At 37.3% G+C, this 13,384-nt stretch overlaps 1 pseudogene; it reads right to left on the reverse strand.

Moving 5' to 3' along the window:
- Positions 1–13,384, reverse strand: part of LOC149240555 (uncharacterized) — a 109,621-nt pseudogene that overhangs the window by 49,817 nt on the left and 46,420 nt on the right.

Below are 13,384 nucleotides of genomic sequence, written 5' to 3' on the forward strand. Positions count from 1 at the left end.
GACTCGGCAGCTGACGAAGTGGAGGGCTTATCATATTGGCGCGACCGAGTTTGGAGGTTGATATGGGAGGGGTTAACCTCATTAGAGTTTATAATCAGGATCTCGTAGTCACTGGGACTAGAAGGTTGGGGGAGGTGGGCTGCTTGACCTGGCTGGGGTTGAGCAGCAACAAATCCTCGCTGAGGGAAAGGATTTGTGAGCACAGTCGGTTGAGGTGGCGCAGGATTCTAAGGCGATTGTTGACCTCGAGAAGCTGCTTGAGCTTCCCATAGTTGGCGCATATGGGCTAAAAGGGGACACTCATGTGTGTAGTGGCCATGTACATCACAACATGCACAAGGCTTATTCGTATGAATAGCTTTGTTTTGCTTGGGCTGGATGTCCTGTTGCTCATTGTTGGTGTTAGGCATGTTCCCATGGGCTTCACTAGGCTGGTTACTCTTCCCCTTATTATTTTAATTCGAATTTTGGGGATTGGTATCACTCTGTTCTGCAAACACTTGTCCTTAAGGGGGCGGTGGCTGTTGGGGCTGAGGATGCATGGGAGGCTGCAACGCTAATGCTTGAGGGGCTAGAGCGTCAGGTTGTGCATAAGAAGGAGCAACAATTTGGTAGATGGGTTGGGGTCCAGGAAACATGTTGCTAGCAGGAGGGGCATAAAGTTTGGAGGAACTAGTGCCCCCCTGCGGGTAGCCATAACTCTGCTGAGTGTATGGTTAAGAGTGTGAAATGGATCCAACAATATCGTCGACGGTGTGAGATGCCCCCAGTGCCCCCCAGTGCATTAGCACTGCTAGGACGAGGGAGGTCTGGAATAACGGTATAGACATAACCTAATTGAGCATAAATTAGATCATATATCAAAGAGGTATGGAGAGCTTCTTCCTCGGTCTGAGGAAAATGGGACACGACATCTTTCCCGATGGGGGATAAAAGGCTTTTGAGAAACCAATCTAGATAAGCATAATCTTCGAAAGCCGGGGCACGACATGTGCTCCTCCTTCAATGCCACTCTTGAACATGGTCAGAAAAGCGAGTAACAGAGGATTGATGGAATGTGGTCAAAAGCTCAATACCAATGTCATACTGGAGAGGTAACTAGAAATATGATAAGAATGCTTTAGCAAGCATCGCGAAAACAGAATGAGAGGTGAAGGGTTGGTCTGCATACCATTTTGTAGCGCCTCTAATGAGCGTGCATTGAAAGAGCCAAAGACGAATAGAGTCATTGGTTATGGAGTTGGACGAACACCACATGTGGAAGGATCGAACATGGTTGGTAGGATCCTCTATAGCAATAGCCTCAAACTTTGGGATGTCTGAGGGAAGCTTAGTCGGCATAGAGGGCCAACCAACATCATGGTGTATGGGGTCATTTATCAACTGGTTAAGATCCATAAGACTTAACCCAGCCATAAAGGAGAGCATGGGGGCTGCCGGAACGGTTTCTGTGACTGCTCCGCCTAATGTGACCACCGGTATATTACCAAAGCCACCACTAGTTTGGGTTCCTGCACCAGCTGTGGGTCTATACATGGTGACGATATGCGGTGAAGGAGGTTCAAGATCAGATGAGGAATCAGAAGGACTAGGAGAAGAGTCGGGATGGAACTCGGACAGCTATGAACTTGAACCCATTGGGGAGGAGTAATACGCCCAAGTGGAAACTGGGGGTGAAGGCATAATAGTCTCCGCAACTCACACCTTGGTGGCGCAATGATGAAAGAACACATGGAACATGAAAATGGTGAAGGGAGATCAACAATATATCTTCTGTCTTTGATGCGGTGAGATAAATTTATTATGTTAAGTCCTGGCTTGGCAGTGTAAACCAAGCGCCCTTCTCTTAAGGTGTGATTGTGTGTGCAAGTGTATTAATGGATTAAGCCTAGATCGTGTTTGTAAAAAAATAAAAAAGCTTGTTGTAAATAAACTGAAATAAATAACAGAAAAGGAACAACAAAACAATTAACTAAACCCCACCCAAACTGGGTTTGTAAACACTGTATTGCTAGGTGGCTAAACTAATGGAAAATACACTGAAATGGTCAAGATATCTAAATGTTGGTGTGACTGGCATCAAGTGACTCTAATCTACTAGAAAGTGGTGCAACAACAACAAAAAACCAGAGGGGAATATTGTTGCAAAAAGATAGGGAGATGGGTGGAACACTTAGGGCAACTGATGGCACCTAAGGGAATGACCAAACAAGTTTGAATGTGAAACTATGGATGGTAGCAACCTATCTTATTAGATCTGAAACAAAAGATTACAGATCTGGAAAATGTGGATGAGAGTGCTGCAAAAACTCAGAATTCTCACTCAGCTAAACTCCTCCTAGAAAGGCGGAAGTGTATTAGAAGCCCTATGGGAGGCTAAATTTGACTTCGATGAGTAAAAAAAAATGGATCAAGGCCTAAGCGGGATGAGATAGAGGTCAAACACCTAATAGACAGCTCTTAGTAAGACCCAAAAACAGATCTGAGAAAAACCCTAAAACCCAAAAATTGTAGGTTCTGACCTGTTTTTTGATGAAATCACACTTTTTGGGCAGAAAGTTGCGTTTTGGAGCCTAGATCGCACCTTTTGGGCTGAAAACTGTGATTTCTGCTCCGAGACTTCTGGTCTGCAAATTTAAAAAAAGTGCCACCTTTGTCGTGCTAGTTTTTGTGACCTGCAGAAACAACCAGAAAGCTTGCAGAAGTCAGAAATTTATCAGATCTAGGGTTAAAACACTAGGAAACATTAATAGAATTGAAAAAAGAAGAAACCCTAAGCTAAAAACCAAAGGTCACCTAGGTTTCTGGATCTGAAGTATAAAACCCAGTGGAGTCGCCAATTTGTTGTAGTGTTTTCTTCTCAATGATGTACGAAAAGAACCCACTTAAGATCGTGGATGACAAACGATCTCAACAATAGAAATAACTGCTAAACATTGTAGATTTGCAGCTATTGATAGAAACAAAACCTGCCAAAATCCTGATCTATGCTGCAATCATAGTTAAACAGTGAAGGAAAGAGTAATAACCCCAAAACATCCAATGGAAACCAAATATGTAAAGAATAATTTTATTATAACACCTATGAAGGGAACAAATATATGTTACCAGTGCCCCTCTATGGGATGGGTTCTTGGCTATCCTTAAATGCTTTTAGCTTCTGTAGAGTTTCTCTCCTCTATAATGCATAAACCCAACAAAAATATGGTGCGCGGCAATGAAAATAATTAGAGTTACAATAACGAGTGCAACAATGGAAATAATCAAAAGTGAATAATGAATGGAAAACCCTCCTATTTATAACAAAATATTGAGTTATCTTAGAATAATGAGCAATAATAAAATATGATTGATCCCATTCTTGGAATTACCACTTGGAATATTTTATTATATTTGTTTAGGAGGGAAAAAGTATTTAAACCTTTATTTAGAAATAAATAATAAATAAATAAATGATTTATTTATTATCTCAATGAATTAGTTAAGCAATAATAAACAAATAAGGATTTATTTAATTATTCCTAAGGGATTTAGTCAAATTTAACAAAGAATAATAATTAATTAGTGATTAATTAATTATTCTTGGAGAAAAATAAGAAAAATAATGATTTATCTGTTTATTTTTAATGATTGGGTCAAATTTGACAAGGAATAATAATAAAATAGTGGTTAAATTAATTATTCCTAGAAGAAAATCAAATAAATAATGATTTATTTAATTATTCTTCATGGGTTTAACTATAAATCACTTAATAAAGGTGATTTATTATGTAATTTCTCACAGTGAAAGCAATTTGACTATGGTAAAATTGGCTTTACATGGTGTACTTCATTCCATCTAGTAAATTAGGCTAGATGATCATTTTTTTGGTTGTAACACTTTATGGATATCATCCACCATCCATCATATCATCTTTAAGAGAAAATTCTAAGGTTCAAGTAGTGGAAGATCACATCGAACATCAACAACAAGTTCTCCAACTCTTTCAGGAGAACTTCACTTGGGCGCAGAATCAAATGAAACAATAGAAGAAAGAAATTATTTTAACGTCCACGAGGCTAAAGATAGCCTATGGGACAGATTGCTTCTTCATCTTCTTGATGTATTCGGCCTTTTTTCTGTGAAGCTTCACAATAAATGCTCCCAACTTCTCGACAAACCCCTTACTAAATAGATTATCCCAAGAGCTAGCTGCCAGCATATCTGCATAACTTTCCCTGTTGTCTTTGAAGGCCTCACATTCTAAAATGAAATGTTTTTTGTTTCCACTTTTCCGGAAGAACAAAAAATGCATACCCTTTCCTCCCACACTTCCTTTGGCCTTTTCCAGCGCCCTGTTTCACAACGGAGTTGATGAGAATTAGTCCTTAACTGAGCAACAAGAATTTTGGCTCTCCATGAAATATTGGCCTCTATGTATGCTTTTGGTTGATGATTATGAGTGGGATTAAACACTTCAATATAGTAATTTTTCTTTCTTCCTAGCTCCTTATCCCAAGTACATTTGTGGAACTTTTCCATAACAAAAACTTTTATCTCTTTGCTGTTTATGGGACACGCGTTCAAGCAAATACCCCATTTACTAAAACAGTGTTTCCAGAACTTGATGAAGAAGTAAAAATCATATTTGAGCCTAACGCAGTCATGGAAACAAGAATCTGATAGCTACAAAATCTTTTGAGCTTTGTCTCGGAGTATCCACAGTAGAAACAATATTTGTCAACGTTTCAAATCCCAACAGGGATCCATCATCAAGACCAATCTGAATGATGATATAAGAAGAGCTATGTGATAAGATAAATAGTTAAAGAAATAATTTTGATTGAAGGTCGGCTGATAATTTCTAATTTATATTTATATATTTTTTTATTTTATCATAATCATTAAATAAATTGTTTCTTATTTATTTTTATTTTTAACAGATTTCATATTAGTTGAATAATTAATTAATTGGAGGTTATATATATATATATATATATTTAATGGATTTAATATTAGCTGATTTGATTAATTAATTCTTTAATTCTAATAAAAAAACTAATTTTTATTCTAAATAATCAATAATAATAGTCATTATTATTAACATAAAATAAATTATTATTATTAATAATTTTAATTGTTTAATAATGGATACTAGTTAATTAAATGAATATAGTTGTTTTTTTATTTATTAAATTATTATGTTTTCAATTATAAAAGTAATTCTTATTATAATTAGTTAATAATCATTATTAATATCATAAATTTCTCATTAATAATCTTTATATTCTTTATTTTTATCATAATTATTATTATAAATATTCAATAATAATAATTTCATTCTAATTTTTATTAAGTATAAGATTAGATAGTTAGTTTGTTTACTTTGATAAACTATATTAGATTAGATAGTTTTTATTATATTCTTATTACGTAATGATATAATAATATAAATTAGATATTATTAATAGTTAAACACTGATTATTAATAGTTTTTTTAGAAATAGTTTTACTATTGTTATTATTATAAACAAATTAATATTATTATTATTAAAAATAATCTTCATATTTAAATGATAATGATTATTATAAAAACCTAATAGTCATATCTATTTTAATTTTATTCTTGTGTATTAATAATATAATTATAATTATATAGTTATAAGATTAGATATTTATAAGGGTAGGAGAGGAAAAACAACTACCTGATTACCTGGGATGCTTTGGTGGTTCTAACCCTCTAATTAAGGGAAGCCAACTTCTACTGATCTCAATACCGTTGTCCCTATTGAGATTTTGTGGATGTTTTATAATCTCAAGGGCCTCCCTAATCTTCCTTCTTTGATATTGTTCTTCCCTTGCGATAATTGAGGCACTTTTCAAACAAACTTAATGTTTTGTTGTCGAGGAATGCTCCGTAAGGGCCGAAGTATGAGATCTTTTGTTCTTAATATAAGCTCCATGTTCTTTCAGTATTTTCTGTAAAGAGCGACCTGTTTCACCAATATAACTTTTTCCACAGGAACAATCAATTTTATAAACCCCTTTGAGTTGTTGTCTATCAATGTCATCCTTGACAGACTTCATACCCTGTTTAATTGTTCTGGGTGCTTAGAATTACGTGACTATGTCTTTCTTTCTTAGGATTTTGGCAATCTTATCTGTCATCCCATGAATCGATCAATTTTAGAGTATTGCATTAAGTGGAAGAACTTAGCTGCTGAATTTTCCACATGGGAGTATGAGAATTTTATACAGAAGCATCCGAAACTACTCAAACATTGAGGGAAACACTTTTTGGAAGGAGAGGGGCATGTTAGGTCCATATAATACTAGTGTAGCCCACTTATTGTTATTGTTGTGCCCATGTAGGCACCATATTGTTATTATTGTGCCCCATAAAAGTCCACCATTGTTATTGTTGTTCCCTTACATTATTATTATTGTTATGTAGGCTCTGATTATATTTGGACCCCTTAGACTCCTATATATACAAAGGAGGTCTTGTCATTTTCATCATGTAATAATTGTTCATTTATGTAATGTAAATGAGGTTTCCCCATCGAAGATGATAATTTTTAAGTCGTTGATTTATCTTTTCTTCTATTTTGTGAGTTGGTTGCATAACACATATACACATACACATACCAAAAACTCATTTGCTCAAACCAACAAATAATGAAGGATACATATCCCACATCTGATCAACCGTCTTCCATGTAGCTTCAACGGGCCCAAAGTGCGTCCACTGCACTTTAACCTACTCGATTTCTCTTTTCTGGAGCATGAGTTGTCTCCACTGCAATATGCATTGTGGTGCTAGTTGGAATTCTCCCTCTGGTTGCACCCGCAATACAGACCAATGAATCACACGATTAACATCATGTACATACTATTTAAGCAATGAAACATGGAAAATATCATGGAATTTCACTATCAGAAGCAGTGTAAGTCGGTAGGCCATTGGTCCAATCCTCTCAAATATCTCGAAACTCCCACAATACCGACGTGCCAACTTGGCACATGATCTAATCCTCAAGGAGCTCCTCTTGGGATTGATGCACAAGTACACATGCTCCCCAACCTAAAACTCAAATACCCTGTGCTGATTGGCATAAATCTTCTACCTGTCTTGTGCTGCCTTCAAATTCCTCTTAATAACCTACATTTCCTGTTCCATCTCTGCCAACATATTTGGTCTAAACAACACCCTGTTCACTAGATCACTCGAATTGATAGGAGTATTACAACTTTACCCATAAAGTGCCTCAAACGAACTCATCTTCAAGGACGCCTGATACCCATTATTATACACAAACTCAAATAGTGGAAAATACTCTTCCCACTTACGCTGCTGATGCATAACATACATCCTCAACATATCCTTTAGAATCTTGTTGATCCTCTCTGCCCTTCCATTTGTCTACAATTGATAATTTGTATTGAAGGCAAACTTTGTCCCCAAACCTACAAATAACTCTTTCCAAAAGCTAGAAGTGAACTTGGCATCTTTGTCAAATACAATCTTCTTAGGAACACCATGCAACCTCACCGTCTCCTTGATGAAAACCGGAGCTACCTCACTAAATAAATTCGTAGATTTAACTGCAATGAAGTGAGCTACCTTACTTAACCTGTCAACCACAACCATGATAGAATCATGCCACTTCAATGTCCTCGACAAACCTATAATGAAGTCCTTGGAAATGACCTCCCATTTCCACTCTGCAATCAGAATTGGCTGCAATAACCCACATGGATGCTTACACTTTGCTTTTACCGGTTGACAATCCAAACATCTTGCAACAAACTCAACCACATTTTTCTTCAAGTTCAGCCAATGACAAAATTTCTTAACTGTTGTCAATATCTACTGATATCTCGGGTGACCTGAATACGACTTAACATGAAACTCCCTTAAGATAAGCTTCTTGAGCTCACTGTCATCTGGTACATAAATCATGTTCCTGAATCTGACCAAACCATCTTCCGTGAGATGATACTCCTCATCCCTATTACCTTCACCCTGCTGCTGTAACCTGTGCCTTAACTAATGATACCTGTCATCATGTTGTCCTGCTTGCAAGATATGCTCTTGTAAGTCCGTCCTATAAGAACTCATTGTTGCATTGTGATTCCCATGCACTTTTCTACGAAGAGAATCTGCAACCCTGTTCTCCTTTCCCTTAATGTACCTGATCTCGAAATCAAACTCAGTAAGAGTAGCCAACCATCTAGTTTTCCTGGCATTCAAATTAGGTTGATGAAATAATTATCTTAGCCCACTGTGATTGCTGATTAGAATAAATCACCTACCAATAAGGTAACGTCTCCACATCTTTAAGGCATGAATGGTTGCTTCCAACTCAAGATCGTGAGTCACATAGTTTTGCTCATGCTCATTCAACTTACTTGACTCATAACATACCGCCTATCCTTCCTACAATAGGACTCCACCAAGTCCTCTCTTGCAAGAATCTGTACATACCATGAACTCTTTGTCATGATATGCAATCTTCAAGACTAGAGCATTTGTAAATAAATGCTTCAACTACTTAAAACTAGCTGCACACTCCTCATTTCATCGAAATGTCTTCCCTTTTTCGCTGCAAGGATGTAATAGGATAGGCAATCTGCGAGAAGTTCCCGATGAACCACCTGTAATAACTTGTTAGTTCCATAAATGATCTAACCTAATCCACATTCCTAGGAGTTTCCCACTCCGTGATAGCTCTGATCTTTTCTGGGTCCACTATTATGCCTTCCTTGAAAACAACATGTCATAAGTAATGAACCTTTGTATAAAAGAAACTACACTTACTAAGCTTGGCATACAACTGATTCTCTCTCAACAATATTAACACTGTTGCTAGGTGTTCTACATGCTCTTTCTCATTCTTAGAATATATCAATATCTCATCAATGAATACTATCACAAACTTATCTACATAAGGAGACAAAACACTATTCATCAAACACACGAAATTAGTTGGAGCATTAGTAAGACCAAAATGAACTACTGCAAAATCATAATGCCCATACTTAGTGCGGAGTGCGGTTTTGTAGATGCCCTCTACTTTGATTTATACCTAATGATATCTTGATCTCAAGTCAATCTTCGAGAACATTGCTACTCCCTTCAACTGATCAAACAAATCATCAATCTGTAGCAAAGGATACCTGCTCTTGTTTGTCACCTTGTTCAACTGTCTATAATCAATGCAAAATCTGAGAGCACTGTCCTTCTTCTTCACAAACAACACTAGTGCACCCCAAGGCGATGCACTTGGCCTAATGTATCCCTTATCGAGCATTTCCTTAAGCTGCAATTTCAATTCTACCAACTTTGGAGTGCTTGTCCTATATGATTCCTTTGATGTTGGTGTTGCTCTCGACATTGAATAAAATTCCACTTCCCTATGAGGAGGCAACTCTGAAATATCTGTCGGAAATACATCCTGAAACTGCTGCAAAACCGGATACCTCTTCAAGACTTTAACATCCTCAACATCCTTCCCTTTGTCACTGGAAATATGAATTGCAAACAATACACACCCTTTCCTGCTACTACGCTTTGCCTACATTGCTATAACAATTCTCACTAATGTAGGATTCTTCTTTCCTTGCAAGGTTATCCTCTCTTAATCATCATCCAAGCACTCAATAGCCTTATCATAGCAATCTTCCTTAGTCCTGTGAATGTACAACCAATCCACACCTAACATCATGCTATATTATCCCAATGGAAGCACATTTAGATGTGCGAATGTAGACATATTGTTTAGCTCAAATGTATAAGATATTACCCAATGATGAACCCTTTTCTTATTACCTGTATCAGACTACACCAACCAAGACTCTGCATGCACTTCTTTATTCAAGAAACACTTATCCACAAGGTTAGAATTGATATAACTATAGTTATATGCAAGATCAATCAAAATAGAAACAACTTGATCAGAAAGCTTAGCTACCATCTCGATAATATATGCCTGATGATTAGCCTGCCCATTATCCAATGCTGCATAAATATGAGGAATACTCTGTCCAACATCGCCAACAATCTGTGCCTCCTAAGCACTATAAATTTGCAGTCTTCCACACTGATGATGTGGAAAATGTCTCCTACAATGTTCTCCACCACAAGTCCATCACTGCAAAGGCTTCCTGCCATCACCCTTGTTCTGCTCCTCATACTGAAATCCCTGTCCTCTCTCAACTACATTGAATTTCTTGTACGACTGCATTCTCCTTGTTACCTGCATCTTGAGGTCTTCCTTTCTCCTTATCCCACTTTCCCTTAGCCTTATCACCACCTTTCCAACCCTACTTAGGCTTTGACTTATGCTTAGACTGCTCATAACAATGTTTCAACTTCCCAATTACTTCCTCCAATATATGAGGCTCATCATACTCTATCTGATCCTTAAATGCTAAAGGCAATCCATTAACGAATATTTGAACCTTCATCTTCTCATCCTTAAGATATGATACATACCTCAATAGCTCCAAAAACTTAGTTGTATACTCTTCATCTATCATAGAACCCATCTTCAACTCGTAAAACTCCTTAGTCTTAACGTCATAGTATCTCTGTGACAAGTACTTCTTTTTGAAAAGTCTTTTAAACTCATGCCAGATCAAATCCTATGTCCCGATGCCTCTGACACGCTTCGCATCTTCCCACCAAACGTTTGCTTTCCCTTTGAGACTTAAAATAACTATCTTGGCCTTCATATTCTCTATATAGTAATGCAGCTCAAAGAACTTCTTCATCCTAAGCAACCATGCTTCTACATCTTTCGACTTCTTTAACTCTCCATCAAATGTAGGTGGCTTGGCTTTCTTGAAATCATTTGATAAGTACTGCTTCTCATTATTACTGTAAGGATGATAGCGGTGATGAGCATGTTGTCTCTCTGATCTAGAACAAGAATACATCCCATCACCACTACCTCTCCTGTTAGGTGTATCCATCCATTTACCACCTCTGACCATGTCATCCTTGTTTGACCTGTGTCCCCCATGAGACATGTTACCATATGCCCCATTAGACCTTCCTCCTGTCCATAACTGATTCGTGGTTTTCCCTGTCTCTGCAAATATGATAACAATGAAGGATCACTACATTGATCTCTACTTGTTTTTCCTGTGGCTAAATGATGCTGTCATTATCTACTTTACAACTCTTGATTTCATCCTTTAAACTTCTTAAGGTATCTACTATGTTAGGAGAGTACTCATCTCTTTTCTGCTCATCTTATCTATAAGGAGAGTCACATGAATTGTAATCCACCACTTTGCTTGTCATTTTTGACCTTCTAATTCCTGCAAATATACCATGTCAGATAACCAAATATAAACATAATCCAACATATGTCAATGAAGTTCAGGGGTGGCTATCTCGTCTACATAGTTAATCCAGATTAGCACAACATATGTATATATAATGAAATCAACATATCAATCATCTCAACATCAACATCATGATGACACAAGACCATAATAATGACCATCACAATGCATGCATAACAAACACATCAAAAACTAACATGCACACATAATAATCACATCCTACCCATCTAGTCCAAGAGTTTGAACCTTGAGGATCTGATACCTATATGTAACCAACCTCTCCGACATTTACCCAATTTCACCGACCTGCCAGGATAAATATGAGACGAAGAGTTACTATGACATGACCCAACCTCCAAACTCTAGTTAAGGAATAAGCCCTACAAATTGACCACAAATTCACAACTCACAACATCCCTTAGGGCTACAAGACACTCAGAGGCCAAAGAACCACCCAAGATGACAAAACCCTAAGTTGGGACTCCTTTTCATGATCTAGACTCCTAACCACATACATGAAAAGGCCAGGGCGTGGTTATTGGTCTCCAACCGCATGCACAACATTGCCTCCATGCAATTTTGACCCAACTTGCCTAGTTTAGAGGGTTCAGTCCTGAGATCCGAGCCACAATTCCAGGCCAGCCTCCAGTCCATTGCCCATAATTACCTGAGACTTTCCAAAATCATAATAGATATGATCACAAAGCTAAAAATTCAAACTTGGAGGCAGAACTTGACCTAGACTGCATATAACACACTAGACATTTTGTAAAACACTTGGAAAACATTTAAGCTATAGGTCATGAGTGCATATGTGATCATAATAGTTTTAGATTCATCTGATAATCACCAAGAAGGCCCTATGCCCTCTCCTCATAGCTGTAACAATGCTATTTTTCCACACATTCATCCACCAATTGATAACTAAATGATTCATGACAAGAGCCAAAGATAATACACATCATATAACCAACAAATAAGTATAAAATACACAACATAGAAACCATGGCAACTCAACCATAATATCACCAATATAATACTACAAATGATCATAGATCACAATAAGGAAATATCTCATATTAACATGTGAAAATACCAACCAAGTCAAGGACTTTCACGTACCACTCAACCATAGATTGGGCTGAACCAAATCTCTCTTTTAGCTAATCACCCTCGTGCCATATTCCAAGCATGAATGTGGGATCTCATGGAATAAACCAAAACAAAACCAAACCAAGGCTTCCAAAGGCCAAACCACCTCAACCCTCAACCATAGTGATTCCACCTCCATGGTCGGATGTCACTAACACCAACTAGATCAGTCTCTACTCGAGTTATCCAGGGCTACAAGAATTAGTAATTTAAACCACAACCTTCTAGGGCTCTAGAGAATTTGTCCAATTCAACTCCATGGACTAGTAACTCAACCCACCAAGGGCCCCAAAGAATTTGTCCCAACATAGGCTTCTAGAGAGTTTGTTCCAACCCACATCCATAAGGAATTATGAGCACCAATCAGAAAACAATCAAGTGGAAAAAAACCCGCAACACCATGGTTATACAGGAAATGGCAAGGAAAGGTTAAAACCATTGTCAATCCAGACAAATATCCATGCCAATGACAACACATAACCACACAATCACATGCATATACCATGCATCCAGAAATCAACAAGGAAATTACACATGCAACTTCTTACCTACCAACCAATCCATTTTTAGCTAATGATCCACCTATTCTCTTGCACTTTCCTGCTTTCCTTTGCTTTCTTTCTCCAAATCCAATGTATGCCAAAGTGATCCAAGAATACTCTATGTGTGCAAGAGTACGAGACAATGAAATAATAGAAGAGTGGTTCGCCCAAAACTGTCAAAAGGCTAGAAACTAATCCTCAAAAGCCTTTTTATCATTGAGGCCTCTATTTTCTTCATTTTCCTTCATTTTCCCTCTCATGCAAATTTGTTTTTCTTCACCTTCTCTTTCCCCTATTTTCCTTTATTTTCATATATAAAATGCCAATTAATGCCACTTTTCCTTTACCAACTCCT

The sequence above is a fragment of the Pinus tabuliformis genome, chromosome 8 (genome assembly GCF_031772625.1).
Source record: "Pinus tabuliformis cultivar Carrire ecotype Pingquan chromosome 8, CPIR1, whole genome shotgun sequence".
NCBI lineage: Eukaryota > Viridiplantae > Streptophyta > Pinopsida > Pinales > Pinaceae > Pinus > Pinus tabuliformis.